This window comes from Equus asinus, chromosome 7 (assembly GCF_041296235.1).
Source record: "Equus asinus isolate D_3611 breed Donkey chromosome 7, EquAss-T2T_v2, whole genome shotgun sequence".
NCBI classification, from domain to species: Eukaryota; Metazoa; Chordata; class Mammalia; order Perissodactyla; family Equidae; genus Equus; species Equus asinus.
The window spans coordinates 25,054,188-25,069,904 of NC_091796.1; the positions used below are offsets into that span (position 1 = coordinate 25,054,188).

The window sequence follows — 15,717 nt, forward strand, 5'->3', positions numbered from 1 at the left end:
GCCAAATCAGCTAATAATTGTCAGCAATGAGATTCCACCCCGGCAGTGAACCAAGCTAAGTCCCTGTAATCGTGCAGCATACATTTTAGTAGGAAAGACAGCTGAACAAACAAATGTATACTATGTCTGGTGGAAAGAATGCTAGAAATAAAAATAAAGCAGGGTAAGGAGATGGAGTGATCGACTGGGTGGGTGGTCTGGGAAGGCCTCCATGATAAAGGGACATGTGAGCAGAGATCAGAGTCAATCAAGGGAGTGGCCCATGTGGCCATGTGGGTGAAGAATATGAGAGAAGTTGATCTCTGAGCTCCAAGTCTTCACTTTCCGCCCCCCACTCTAGTCCCCAAATGAAGGCAGCACTCTTGTTTTTCTCCTCACACTTAGCAAACCCTCCTCTCAGATCCCTCATTAACACCCAGGTATAAATAACTGAGAACATGTTAGAAGGGGGAGAAAACTATTTGTTGAGCACTCTTTATGCACAAGGGATTTTGCCAGCATTAGCTCAGGTGACCTCATGGTAAGTATTTATTTTTTCATTTTATAACTGGGGAAATTATTGCAGGCCCCTCCCCTCTGCCTGGTTTAGCTGGCAAGCCTTTGTGCTCCTGGACTCCATCTCCAAATTCCTAACTCCATAGTAGGGGAGGCCCAGAAGGCAAACACCAGCTGTTTTATCTCTGTCTGCAGTCTGCAGGGCAGGTGCTCACTTTAAATGCAGTGAATGAATGGAATAAAAACTTTAAGCAAAAAGCCTGATTGATATGCCCATGGTGGAATTTCAGGAACTGACCACCCGTCAAGAAGAGATTATTTTGAAGTTTGTTGGCCACGTTAGAACCGCAGCACAAAGGTAGCCGCCATGTTCCAGTCCTGCCCTCTGAAATCTCGGGGCTCCTGCAGGCATGGGGTGTGGCTGTAGATTTCTAGGTGGCATTACCATGATGCTACAGTGTAGCAGCTGGGCTCTTTGGGCCAGTGATCTTGCCCCGCGCCAACTTAGAGGTGACACTCAGCACTTTATTGCATCCCTTCCACCTCTATTCTCAAAAAGAAAGAGAATAGGAGTTCCAAAGCCCTTCTGAGTAACGTGTACAACAACAATGGGTATGTGCCAGGTGCTGACCACGTGCTGGGTACCACCCTGAGCTCTCTCCGTGTTCTTTCATTTGATTATCACGATGGTCTCACAAGGTGAGCACTGACTGGCACCGTCCCTGCTCCATGGGGAGGGGGAGCTGACGCAGGGAGGTCAATGACACACAGTACTAACGTCACAAGTCCCCCAGAGGGCAGTCCAGTCCCCAGAGTTCCTCTCCTGCTCCCAGACACCCATTTCTGCTCACACTGTCCTCACACTTGCAGAGTGTGCTCAGAATCAAAGGTCCTTCTTGGGCTCGCCCTTCCCCGAGGGCTCTGGGGTATGAACCACCACCCTTGCGAAGATAACCAAGACGGAATCAATAGACCAAGCAAAGTAAGAGAGAAAGACTGCATCTCATCGTCTTGCTGTTTTCCATCCAGGATCAGGTGGAACTCAGAAGGGTGTGGCAGGTTTCAGAGTCCCCAGGTGGCTCAATAACACAGATGGCTGTGGGAGGGGACTGGCATTGGGCCTGAGAAAGCTTCCCTAAAGCTGTTACAAGTCCCTCTCTCCCAGGGTCCTGGGAACGGGGGCGTCTGGGGAAGGAGGCGTTGGTCAGTGCAGGGGGACAGCAGGGCCTGGCCCGTGTGTAGGAAGGAAGGAGCTGCCTGCAGAACTGGGCAGAAGGAGGCGGAAAAGCCCTGCTCCTGCTGAATTTGACTACCTGCCTCTCCTGGAGAAAGTCTCACCCACAGAGTCACAGCTTTTAGTGAAGGCAGTGTTTCCCGAAAAGGGTTCATGTCCCAAAGATGCTCATGGGGGGAGATAGCGGTGTGTGGACAAACGTCCTTGGGAGAGGTTGGCAGCAACTTGTTTATTTAGAGAGTCTCAGGGATTTAGGATGCAATACTCATCACACCTCTTTGTCCACATAATCATCTTTTTCCTAGGTGCATCTTGAGGACCACTCTTTTCAGGATGCACTGTGGGAAAGGCTGGGTAAGGTCCTTAACACGTTTACCTGGGAGAGGAAACACATTGACCTGGTAGCCCACTGCCTTCTATTATATTGGCAAAGACTAATGTCACACAGCTCCTGCTGAACAGAATGGAAACTCACACTGCCTCCCCCACTTATCTCTGAGCCCCCAAGGGCAGGGACCAACGGGACTTGCCATGCCTTCTGGGGCCTGCAGGCAGAAGATACTAAAGGCAGGGCGGCTGCGTATTACAAAAGCCATAAGAAATGTGGGGAGTGCAGGCTGCTGGGTGAGGCCACCCCACCCCACGCCACTCCCCAGGCAGGGAGGAAGCAGAGGCTGCAGAGGTGAAAGGAGGAGCGTGGGGATGGAGAGGAGGGTGGCAGAAAGGCCCTGAGCCCAACTCCAGCCGCTCTCCAGTGTTGCTTCTGTCAGGGTCTGAACCCAGCTCCTGGCTCAGTAACCCTGTCCCACCCTGACATGGGGAAGGGTCCTCTCTCCTAGGTGACCAGTGACCGGAAAGCCTGTCCAGGTCCCATTATTAATCAGAGACCACATCCTTTCTCTGAGCAAACACTTCTCTTCCTAGAAAAACAGGTTCTCGCCACTACACATCCCTCTTGCTGAGAGGCTGCTCCAGGGAATTAAGGTCCATTTTCAGAGGCTTTGTTGACAGGTATTTCTTAAGTGTTTCCAGTACTGTGCTCTGAGTTGGGGGACTTTCCTTAGGGAGCTTACAACTCAATTCTGGGCAATGAGTTTGCTGGTTTGACTCCGAAGACAATCATTAAACCGGGGACGGTCAACACTGGATGATGGGGCGAGGATGGGGCAGCCACCCTGTGAAGAAGAAGCAGAAAGGGGGCCAGGGTGGATCCAGGTTTGGGGGGGACCTCTTAAAATATATGAAATTATGAACACTAAATTAGGAATGGAAGTGAATATTTTTGAATCAGAAAAGTGTAGCAAATTAAAAATTATAAAAAGCTGACAAATACCACAAACATCGCAAAATTCATAAAAATAGCATTTTTACTAATTAGCTGCTTGGCAAACTGCAGGTAGCTAACACGTGCATGTACTGCATAACCACTGATCATCTCTTCTATGACAGTCTTGTAATATAATTTTTCACAGACAGGAAATAAAGTTAACTCAGCCTTTGAAAGATAATTGAAAAGATAACTCAATCTGTCCTCTAATACGGTTGGCACTTTAGTACGGGCGGTATTTTAGAAGTTTCTCTCACCTTCAAAACTAGTTATCGGTAATAACATAAAATTTTCAGGGTTCTTGTCAAATGTGGGGAAAACTCTATTAAGAATTCTTTTGTATATGAGCTGCAAGATTTGGGGGCATTTTCAGTTTTCTTATGTGGTGACTAAACTTCTGTTCTCTTTGAATTGGTGACACTCATTAGCCAGGATGTCCATGATGTCCTGGCTGTAGTCACCTATGACGGGTTGTAGGGTGGGCCCTGCTTCTTTTGTGTCATGACACTCCACGAGTTGATTTGATGAGCCACAGAAGGTTTCCTAGAAGTTATTTCCACACCAACTGGCAATAACTTAACTGCACACAGAACCAACCACAAACTGTGTAAATCTATCCCACTAAACCCAAACTCAGCGTATCCCCAGCCCAACCTCCCCTTAGTCAGATCCTCCAAATGCCTGGCCTTGCCAGCACCACCCAACATGAGAAAAGTGGTGGAGGACAAGTCAGAATGGAAATAGACCACTTCCTGACAAATTGCTGCCAAAATATATTACTTTGCCAATATTACAAAAATATGTGACCATGTGAACACATTGTTAGGGTCCCTCCCAAGGCCTTGGGAGGGGTCGCCCAAGTGAGAGGCCCTGAGTTGAGTTTCAGGAGCTCCATGGGAAATTCGGCTCTTGAAAAAGGGCCAAAGAAGAGGTCAGCGGCTGAGGAAGACAGGGAGGCAGGTTGTCAAGATTTTCAAGATAGGAAAGCAGCTGCATATTCTAGGAACCTTCCTTGAAGGAAACCATGGCAGGGACTGTTTTCTCACAGGCTTTGGCAAATGGTCCAGAGAGCTGGTCACCCCAGAGAGTTTGTGAAGAGGCCCAAGGAGGAAGCTAGTGTGGTTTTGAAGGATGGTTCCTTCCCTCCTCACACAAATAAGCTGGTCCAAGTTTTCGCCACCAGAAAAGGTCTCTCTGATCTCCTCCCCTTGCCACTTGCTCCCTTAAGTTCCTTTACCAAGAGCCCAAACCCCTTGGTTTCACTTTTAGAGGAACAGCTAGACAAGCAAATTCCTTGCCTCCCCTGAGAGAATATGCAGGGATTTTATTCTCCACATTCAGCAATACATCTGCAAGGCTGGAGGAGAGCTAAGGGAGGTAGGAGGATGCAAGAGCCTTGGAGACTTAGAGGGAGGTGGGGCTCTGAGGATGGCAAGGGGCACAAGAGGTGGGAGTGGGCCCCAAAGATAAAGTCTGCCTTCTTCACCATTTTCCACCACACTACCTGGTGGGTCCTGCCCAGACTTGGCAGATGGTTCCACAGAAGAGTGGTGATCTTTGCTTCCCTGTTTATGACAAAGCACTGCCAGTGAATTTGGTTTTCAAAACTCTAACACACGCAAAAGTTGAGGTATGAACCTGTAGTTTATTCATTTTCATAGCTGTATAGTATTCTAGTCTATTTATAGAGGGAGATTGTGGAGAGGCACTAGGTATTCTTTTGTGAGGTTTACTTTTGGCTATCTGTTATATAATAAAGAATTGGGCTAGTCTTTATTTTCTGTTCCTGGGAAGAAGCCTTTCTACCCTTTGGAATTTCCTGAGTGACAGAAGTGTCTTTGCTACTCATCATAGGCCTTTAGATAGTTTCAGGATGGGTCTGGCCATGCCCAGGATGCCAACGATGTGATTAGAGGATTGGGGTGCTGAAGGTTGAGTTCATTTAGGTGGCCAGTGATTCAATCAACCATGCCTATGTAATGAAACCCCAATAAACACTCTGCACCCTGAAGGTTGAGGGAGCATCCCTGGTTGGTGATACACATCAATGTGCTATGAGGTGCAATGTCCCACAAAGAAACCTAACATCTGGGACCCTCTTAGACCTTGCCCTGTGGGTCTCTCCTTTTGGCTGGTCATGATTTGTATCCTTTATAATAAGACTGTAGTCCTCAGTACAGGGCTTTCCTGAGTTCTCTGAATCATTCAAGTGAGGGCGTATGGGGACCCCTGAATTTGTAGCCAATTAGACACGCAGGTGGCCTGGGAACCCTTGAGTCTGTGACTGATGACTGAAATAAAGACAGTCCTGTAGGGGGAATGCCCTTAACCTGTGAGTGTTTTCCTAACTCCAGGTCAGAAGTGAATTGCCAAATTACCAAATATTGTTTGGTTGCTATTATAAATGTTATATTATTTAAAATTATGTTTTCTGCTTTCAACCAGTATACAGAAATTTATTTTATTATTATTATTATTATTTTTTGTGAGGAAGATTGGCCCTGAGCTAACATCTGTTGCCAATCTTCCTCTATTTTTGTACATGGGATGCCACCATAGCATGGCTTGATGAGCGGTGTATAGGTCTGCACCTGGGATCCAAACCCATAAACCCTGGGCCACTGAAGTGGAGCATGTGAACCTAAGCACTATGCCACTGGGCTGCCCTGAAATTTATTTTTGTATATTGATCTTATATTCAGCAACAATGCTAAGGTCTTTTTATTATAGCTGTTAATTTGCCTATAGATTGAGGCTTTATTTAGGCAATCAAGTCATCTGTGAATAATAACAATCTTGTCTTATTTTGCTCACCAGGACCAGTACAAGGATGAAGAGAAGTGCTTGGCATCCTCAGCATGTTGTTAAAGAAAAAGCTTTTAACATTTCCTTGTTAAGCATAACATTGCTGAAGGTTTTGGTAGAAACCACTTTTTAGAGGAAAGAAGTTCTTTTTATCATTTTTTTAATAGATTTTTTTAATCATTTACAGATATTGAATTTTTATCATTTTTTTTAATCATTTACAGATACTGAATTTTCTGGAATATTTTTCTGCATCTATTGAGACAATGATGTGATTCTTTTCTCTCCTTTAATTTGTTTTTGGTAAATCAAAATAATAGACTTTCTAATGTTAAACCAACTTTACACTGCCAGGATGAGTTGAATTTGGACATGATATATTTTTTATATATTGCTGAATTTGGTTTGTTCGGGGTTTTTTGCAATTATGTTCATAAGTGACATGGGTCTGTAATTTTCCTTTCCCATGTTACACTTGTCTGGTTTTGGTACCAAGGTTATGACGTAGAGGGTATTTCCTCTTTTTCTATTCTCTATAGGAGTTTAATAAGATCAGAATTGTTATTTAAAAGTTCGATTGAACTTGCCTACAAAACTATTGGGCCTGAGGTTTTCTTTGTGAGAATATTTTAAAATTACTGATTTTTTAAAAATAGTTATTGCATGTTTAGGTGTTCAATTTCTTTTTGAATTTGATAAAATTATATTTTTCTAAGAATATAGACTTATTTAGTAAAAATACATAAGTACATACTTATTTTGTATATTATTTAATGTATATATTTAGTTAACAAATGAACATCGATAGGCATAGGCTCCTAGTATTCTCTTAGTTTTGAGTCTCTTGCATCTGTGGTTATATCCTCTGATAATTGAGGGCTGTCTGAATGGCCAGCTGGCCTCTCTGTGGAAGGCTGACACTCTGAAGCTTGCTGGCTCACTGCTCAATTTTATTTTATTTCATGCTGATCAAAGATATGCCACAAATAGGAGAACAGAAACGTAATCTAGGCCGTGACTGTGTTTCCTCATTCATTCCTTCAGGAGAATGAAAACCAGGACCAACCATTCTTTTGATTCTCAGAGGTGAAGAGTATTACTGTCATTTAAGGAGCTGATTTTTGCAATCTTACTACAATTTAGTATTTTTTAGAGTGACAGAGGAATGTGGGTGAACTCTTCTAATGGAGGTGAGTAAAGAGGTCTTGACAAGCCCATCCCATAAGGCAGTTCTGGAAAACTGCTCCCTGGGCAGGGCCCCGAGCCCTTGTAACTACAGGCTGTCTGGCCCTAAGGGGCCTCATGCTAAAGGTTTAGGACTCAGACAGCTGATATGAATGACTCAGGCTGGTGAAACATCCAAGCTATTCAGGGGACCCTTCTGTTCTCCTCTGTGGACCAAATGACACCCTACCCTTTTCCCCTCCTCATTTAGATATTTTGCTGTATGGTTAGAAACCTCAGAGGCTGTGGATCTGAACTTCCATCTCCTCCTCTAAAAGAGACATTATAGGTCACTTTGATCCAGTCTCATTTTGCAGAAGAGGAACTCCTGATGCTCACCATCACCAGCATCATCGTCAACAAGAGAGGTGATTACTAAGCACTTACTATGAGCCACCAAGCACTATATCAGTACTTTACATAAAGAACTTCAATGAATACTTCACAATAGCCCATTAAATCAGTAACAGAGCAAACAGCTAGTAGCTTTGTTCCAGCTCCTTTTCTGGGTGCTGGGACGGAGCAATGAACAAAGCAGATAACTTGTGTGAACGAAGCAGGACATGCCCTGGCGTCCACATGCTACTGTAGGGTAGGTGTTTTTCTTCCTATTTTGTAGATGAGTAAAGCAAGGCTTAGGAAAAAATAAGGTGACCCAGCTAGTTAAATGTTGAAGCTGTGAATAAACTCAGGTCTTGTTTTGAGCAGCTACGCTATGCTCTACGTCAGCAATTCGCAAACTGAAGGACGCATCAGAATCAGCTGGAGAGCTTGTTAAAACTCACATTGCTGGGCCCCACCCTGAGTTTCTGATTCAGTATGTCTGGGGTGGGGTCAGAGAATTTTCCTGTCTCATAAATTCCCAGGTGAAGATGCTGGTTTGGGGCCCACACTTTGAGAACCACTGCTCTGTGTACAGAACCATGTCTTCTGAGTCTTCCTTACTGCTTCTTTCACCCCCCAACTTCCTTCTCTCCTTACCATATCTCTCCTCCATGCCTGTACAAGGGACCCCACACCAGGCCAACTCTCTACGTGATCCCAGGACCTCAACCCCACAGCTGCCAGCCCGCGTTGGCGTGCACTGCCGTCACCGTCTGTGTCTATGTGTACCGTTACCCTAATTAAACAGGTTCTCACTTACAATCCATGTAAACAAGTCACGCCGCTAAAAAGGACTGTTCTTGCACCTGATTCCTTGGGCTGTATTATGGGCAACACACACATCACACCAACTGATGCTGGCTGCTTTGGCTCTCAGCCCGATCGCGAGGAGTTTCCAGGAGGAGCCAGGAAAGACCCGGGTTTGGAACCACACAGTCTTTCAGAGTGAGCGCAGCTGAGTCTTGTTCTCTCAGATCTGTAGGTTCTGCTGAATGACTCCTGTGCCCCCCAGGGAAGCCCACACCATTCGCTCCTTCAGCAGCCCCTGTGGTCGGATGGAGGGGTTCAACATCAGGGAGGATGGTCCCACACCGTTCTCTCGGCTCTCAGGCATCTGAGCCTCATTCCGCCTCACGGTTGGGACCTCCTCGTCTGTATTCCCCACGCTGCTCTGCTCGGTGGGTCCACGGGGCCAGGAGAAGCTCTTTAGAGACCCTTAGGACTGATACTATCAGGGTGCCCCTCTCCTGTATGCAGTTCAAGCGAAACCCACACAAACTATAAAACAAGTGTAAGGAAATCTGTTTGGGGCTGAAGTGTGTCCTCCAAAATTCCTATGTTGAAGTTCTAACCCTAGGATCTTCGAATATGATCTTATTTGGAAAGAGGGTCATTGCAGATGTAATTAGTTAAGACGAGGTCATTAGAGTGGGCCTTAATCCAGTATGACTGGTGTCCTTACAAAAAGGGTAAATTCGGACACACACACACCTGCCGGGAGAACGCCACGTGAAGACGACAGCAGAGATCCGGGGGATGCCTCTACAGGCCAAGGAACACCAAAGATGACCAGCACACCGCCAGCAGCTACAGGAGAGGCAGGGAACAGAGCCTCCCTCACAGCGCTCAGAAGGAACCAAACCTGACACCTTGATCTTGAACTGCCAGCCTCCAGAACGTGAGACAATAGGTTTCTGTTATTCAAGTCACTCAGTTTGTGGTGCTTTGTTACAGCAGGCCTAGCAAACTAACACAAAGTCCAACAAATATCCAATTTTCTTCCCACAATGATTACTTCGCTTTTTTTTTAAATAGCAAAAATAAAATTCTTTACAAATCCTTCTGGGTGTCCTTGCTGTGCTGGTGGCCAGCCTCTTGGGCGCTCCAGCACTGGCGTTACACAAGCACTGAAACGTTTTTGGGTTTTCTTGGCAGGAGGACCTGGCTCTGGTTTCACCCAGTGCAGCCTGCCCTCCCCTGCCAGACAAAGATTCCTCAGATGCCACGTAGCTTTGTTGAGAACATGAGCTTTGGACCTGGGTTCAAATCCTGGGCCAGCAACTTACTCGCTGGTGACTTAAAGCAACTTTTCTAACCTCTCTGAGCCTCAGTTTCCTCACCTGCAAAACAGAGATAACACTTCGTAAGGTTGCTGTCAGGATTAAACAGAAAACACACGAGAAGCACCCAGCTCTAAATAGATGCTACGCTGCCCTCCGTTTCTCGGCTTCCATTTTGATAGAGACTTTAATGGTTCTCTTTTACTTGTTACATTATGTTCAAACTCATCAGCCTCATTTCTCGGGTTCTTCCTGATCTGTCTGCCTCACCCAGACTTCTTGCCCCCTTCTCCCCTGGGGTCATGCTCTACTGTATAGGAGATGTCCACCACATTTGTCTTGCAGTTGCCCTCACCTGGAATGCCTCCTCCCCCCCTCCTATCTAGCTCCTAACAGCCCACCGGCTCCCTTCAAGCCCCACCTCCTTAGGATGTCCTGGTTCATCCTTCCAGCTCCAAGTGACCTCTACCAGAGAGGGAAAATGAGGCCAGAGAGGGAGGAGGGGAAAGGAAAGTTTTCAACGAAAGCCCCCAACTCTGTCACTCATTCCTCACGGCTTATGCCACCTTGTCTGATTTTAATCCACGTTCTGTCTTTCCAGTTGGATCATCCACTCCCAACAGGCAGGGAGCAGAAGAATAGTACACACTCTCTTTTATCCAGCATTTTCGATTCAGACTGATTTCTCAGAGTGACCAGGTGAAGGAGGAGAAGTTTCCCTCTTACAATACCCAGCCCAGACTTTACACACTCAGCGTCTGGTGATGACTACGATCTGGATGCCACTGTCACACTCTCTCCTCTCAGTGAGGGCGGTGTGGCTGCAGAGTGAAGGAGGGAGCAGAGCCGGAGGTTGGCAACGAGGCGAGCGGGGCCAGCTCTTCCTGGGTGAATTAGTGGCCACCTTTATGGTCACTGAAGCTCTCTCTATGCAAATAACTTCCTGGGCGAGTGTTGTGGGGCCTGATGTTCCCACCTTAGGAGAAATTATATGGGGTAATACTGTGGGCGTGCAGGAGGCCACTGTCATTCATTCAATGAGTATGAAGTGTTCGCAGTTGGGGAGACACAGACGCGAGCCTGCTTTAAAGAGTTCAGGAGAGGGCTCTGCCGGATGGGGAGGACGCCATGTGAAACGAGCAGGCTCTTTCAGCTGAGTATCATTTAGGAGCTTGTCAGTTGTCTCTCAGCAGGACACCAGAGGTGAGGAGGAGGGACAGGTTTGGCCCACGGGACAGGGACTGTAAAGGGCGTCAATGGCCCTGGGTGGCCTGAGGACCCCGTGTGGGGCAGGGGGTGACAGTGGAGCATGGAGGCTGAGAGCTTTCCATCAAAGGTCAGTGGTTGAGCCCACCTGGGGCGGTCCTCAGAGAACCTGCATCCACAGGACTGGGACCTCCTTGGGGGAAGCCATTCTGGCTGGCTGAGTCTTCCAGAGAGCCAAAGCCTTACTGTCAGCACAGAGCCCCATGACTTGCTTTTGATTTTAATTGTTCTGGATAGAAATGTTCCCAAAATATTAAGCCACCGTTTTCAGCAGCTTCAAAGTTCCGTCTCTTTCTCTCCCATTCTTTTTTTTTTTTCCCCAAGCAGCAGGACCTTTTTGATTTTCTCCATTCAAAGTCTCTTGCAGATAAATACTGAGCACTTCTTATTAAATCAGAGGTGGGAAGCCACAGCCCTGCTTGGGGAGCCTCCCCTGCATCCCTGAGGTTCCAAGGAACACAGTCTGAAAACATCTATCGTGGAAAGAGCATTGGACCTCAAGTCAGAAGTGCTGAACTGACGCCCAGATCTACCACTCACTAGTTATATAAGCCTAGGCAAGTCTCTCAGCCACTCTAAGCCTTAGTTTCCTCATCTATTAAATGGGAGACAATAATATGAGCCCACCTATAGCACAGGGTTCTCATGGGAATCAAATGATAATCAAATGCACGAAAGTCCACGCACACTTGAAACTGCTCCCCTCGCAAGGTTCTGTTGTCATTCACATTACACACACAACTGGCTCCTTAAAATAGCCTCAGTGTGATTTAACATCCTTCTGCAGGGTCGAGGTTTGGAACATCATGATTCTGAGTCATCACACACCGCAGCTCCCAGAAGGGAAGGGAGGCAGTCACGCCTCTCAAGAGCCTGCCGGCTGTGACTCTTTGTTAACTCTGATGGCTGCCTTTCTATTTGTCTGTCTCCTTACTTGTCAGGCTATCAGCTGCCACTTCTCTCCGCTCTAGGGTACCTGTCTAGTCCCTGTTTTGCTACCTTGAATCCGTTGTGGATTTGACAACCAGATAAGGAATTTTGCTAGAATCATGTGTAAAGTGAGGATAAACAGCCTCAGGTAAAATGCATCCACTTCGAGTGTGGGCTGTGCACCATCAAGTGAGCAGGTGAGGGTCTTCTGAACTTCCATCTTACCTGTGGCAGATGGAGGAGCCTAAAAACAGAGGGACTGCCATCTTTACTCCCGAGTTTGAAACTTGGACTCCACTTGGGAGCTGCCAGTCAACCCCACCCGGGGCTCTCCTGCCGAGGGACACCAGAGGACACACTAGAGCAAAGCTGAGTTGATAGAAACAGGTGTCCTTGCCCCAGGTTCTCCCACCCCAGTTCTAGCTAGCTTTGGTCCTTTGGTTTTCTCTTCTCTATGTGCCCCGGCTCCGTTCCACTAAGTAACAGAAGAGCGCACGTCTACTGGTGCTCCCTCCCTCCCAGGCACTGTGCTAAGCACTCTGCATGCTTCATCTCATTCAGTCCTTAGAACAACCCTGTAAAAGAGACACTGCTACTTCCTTTTTACAGGTAGGAAAATTGAGCTTAGAGAGGATAAATAACTTGCAATTTTTAAGGAATAGAAGGTCATGCAATTTTTTTTTTTTTTTTGAGGAAGAGTAGCACTGAGCTAACATCTGCCACCAATCTGCCTCTTTTTGCTGAGGAAGATTGGCCCTGAGCTAACATTTGTGCCCACCATCCTCTATTTTTTAAATGTCGGATGCCCGCCACAGCACAGCTTCCTAGGTCTGCACCCAGCATCTGAACTGGGGAACCCCGGGCTGCCAAAGTGGAACATGCAAACTTAACTGCTGTGCCACTAGGCTGGCCCCAAGGTCATGCAATTTTTACGGACTAGAAGGTCATACAATTTTTAAGGAATAGAAGCAGGGCTTGTACCCCAACTGCTACTCTCCAGAGTTCTTTCTCCTGGGTTCTCAATGGTGAATTCAAGGTCCTGGGGAGTCCTGAACGTCCAGATTCTTTCCTACAAAAAGGGCAGTGGTCTGCACCAGAGATCTCATACGCATCATTTAGTCCAAGGAGAACAATGAAAGATTTCCCCCAGGGAGCAGATGGGGGCCCACCAGGACCCGGTGCGGCCCTGCACAGAGGCTCTATCTGGGTGAGAAAATCCAAGACTTAGGCTACAGGCAGAGAACAGTCAGCTGGTATGATTTCTGGAGCCACGGGAAGGTTGCTTGAGAAATACTGCCTCCATCTGCTGGCTGATGCTTGAAAATTCCTTTCCCTGGGATTCAACCCTCCCACCATCAAGAGTAAAACTTAAAATATACGCATCACTGGGCTGTGTGGCCATGTGTTAAAAATCATACTAAAGTGTAAATGACTGACACCAGCTCCCTTTTTAAGATCCATGGAAGGTTTTGAGAGAAAGAAAAAGCACTCAATAGTGTTCCTGTGGGGGTGAGGGAAAATGGGAAAGGGAGGTGGGGGACAGCAAATTGGATGGGCGCTCTAACGTGGAGAAAGGGGTGCAGACAGGGAAGGCTGGGAGATGAAAAAGACAGACCCTACCAACTCTGCAGTTTTGTCTAAAACCAGTTCTGGCTCCAAACGCTCTCACTCTCTTACACTTTGGGAGCTGTTCTCTTCACAAAGGAGCACTGGGTCAGAGCCCACTGAAAATCTTTAGGTAAAACCTGAAAATGATAAAAATCTATTTTACAAAAGAATTTTCCAGGATGAACTGCCTCTACTTGAATAACATGGGCATTTAAAGGACAAGGTGTATGTGGGTAGGAAATCTCGTACCTACATAGAGCCGGCTTTTACACATCACATGTGGGATTTGTTAAGTTTGGCGGCACAGGCTTTCATAATCTTTTTTTCATCAGAAAGCAAAAAAATGTCAAACTCCAACTGACCACGAATCACTTCTTCAGAAATACAGTCAGACTCTTGCTCTCTCCCAACCTCTAGGGCACTTGCGCTTCCCAGCCATGCTTTGCCATCCTGGCTGAGTTATTTCTGGAGATTTTGTTTCACTGTCTTACAGGACAGATTTGTATTTTATTTTTTAATTACAGAAGTGGTTTAGATTCATTTTTCAAAAACTTCAAACATTAAAGAAGGAAACTTCAAAGTCAAAGTCATTCCTCAATTCTCAAGATACCCCAAACCCCATTCCCTAAAGGGAGTCACAACTTAGCAGAATGTCCGCTTTTCCTTCCACCTCTCCATGGACACACGCATATCCTTTCTTTCCAAAAATGAAATAATTCTATCATACTTTTCCTTAACCTGCTTTCTTCACTTCATCGATTACAGACAACTTCGTATTAGGATAAAAAGAAATTTTTAAATGGTTGCACAGTACAGATTCCCTTTGTTGTTTAAAACCTCTGTTCAAAGCTCTTTAAATTTTTATTCCAAATGTCTTCTTCTCTCTGTGAGCTTAGGTCCTATAAAATCCATCAGCCTATGTTAACTCACCGTGTCAAGCAGTTGTCAGTAGCAAGATGCTCTTCAGAGAAGGAATTTGGTATAGTTTGCATGCAAACTCACACCTGGATCTAAAGAAGTGGGAGAGCGAGTAGGTTAGGAATGTGGAAGCTGAGCCTGAATAGTCTCACTTTAAAACAGGGCCCCAGCTCCCGTTTCCCCTTTCTACTATCTGTAAAGAACAGGTCCTGGAGAGAAGCAAAGTCCCAGCTGCTGGCCAGGGAGGTCACCTGAAGGATCTGAAACAGCCGAGGCAGGCGAAGCAGAAGAGCCAGCTGGGGAGAGGTGAGCCTTCGGGGGTTCTCACGCAGGGCAGCACCCCCTCCCTTCTGAGCTGTCCCTGTCTGAGCTTTGTGGAGAAGACTAGGGTGCAGAGACTAAAGCAGATTTGCCAGGGACCTCAGATCCATCCTATCTTGCCTCCTTGGTCTCACCGCTCAGAATCTGCAACCTGGGTCCAAACTCTGCTCCCCTTGCTTGCCGTCAGCCAAAGTGGAGCTGAAGGAACCAGTACCCCTTTTTTGGATGGCCCTGGGCACCCATGTGGCTAAATAATAAGATTTCAGGAAAGTCTCATTGTGTAGAACAGACGATCCCTGAAAAACGGGGCCCACACTGGATGGAGGAAAAATCGCCATCTGCTTAAAAGGCACAAGTTTACAGGAAACTGCAGGGAGTCCATTCACAACATGAGGGGTGGTTTTGTAATGTCAACAAACAAACCTTATTTAGCTATCCAGCAAGTACAAAGCTGGGGAGATTGGGTGTGCTTGAGTCTGGAGTGACATCTGAGAAGGAAATCCATTGTTCAAAAAGAAGCAGAACATTGCAAAGAATATGTGGACAAAGTTTCGGCGCTATTTAGGAGGTGGTTTTGTGTTCTGGCTAAATGAGAGTTAAGCAGAAAAGACTTTTTGTTTCAATCTCTGTTGCTGGAAATCTCTCTAAAATGTCCCCGTTCGATTTCCTGCCTTGGTACATAGCACCCAGGGAACAGAATTCAATTTTTGATGACTGAATGACTTCCTTAGCTTCCGGGTCTTTCTGAATTTTAGTTCATTTTTTGGTACAAGGCTACAGAGAGAAGTGTAGACAATGTGGAAGACCTTTGGCCTACAGAACGTTCAGACTAGGAACCAATTTGAAGTGAAAAACCAAAGAGCAATGGAATTCCTCACAAGGCTCGTTTCTGTTTTGTTGTCATTTGATTTGCTTCTCAAAGCCAAATCCAGACTCAGGCAAGTCACTATTTTGGGGGGCCTCTCTGGGTAGTGCGATGAGCTAATTTCTAGGTTCTTACATGGCCCTCACATTCTGTGTCTCTGAGAACTCAGCTGCTCTGGTTAGCTGAGAGCTCCGTTAATTGATATTTTGCTCTTTGCTGTATGCCCCTATCTCATCAGGAAAGTCACAGAGCACTGACACGCTGGCTCCCTCGGCAGGAC

At 46.4% G+C, this 15,717-nt stretch overlaps 1 protein-coding gene across 4 annotated transcripts in view; it reads right to left on the bottom strand.

Moving 5' to 3' along the window:
- Positions 1-15,717, bottom strand: part of MAPK4 (mitogen-activated protein kinase 4) — a 153,922-nt gene that overhangs the window by 22,553 nt on the left and 115,652 nt on the right. The window contains exon 1 of one of the 4 annotated variants that reach the window (XM_044774738.2): positions 14,264-14,287. The exons of the other annotated variants lie outside the window; for them this stretch is intronic. The gene's annotated coding sequence lies outside the window, so the exon portion shown is untranslated. Of the gene's footprint in view, positions 1-14,263; positions 14,288-15,717 lie in introns of those variants that run through there. 4 annotated transcript variants of the gene reach the window in all.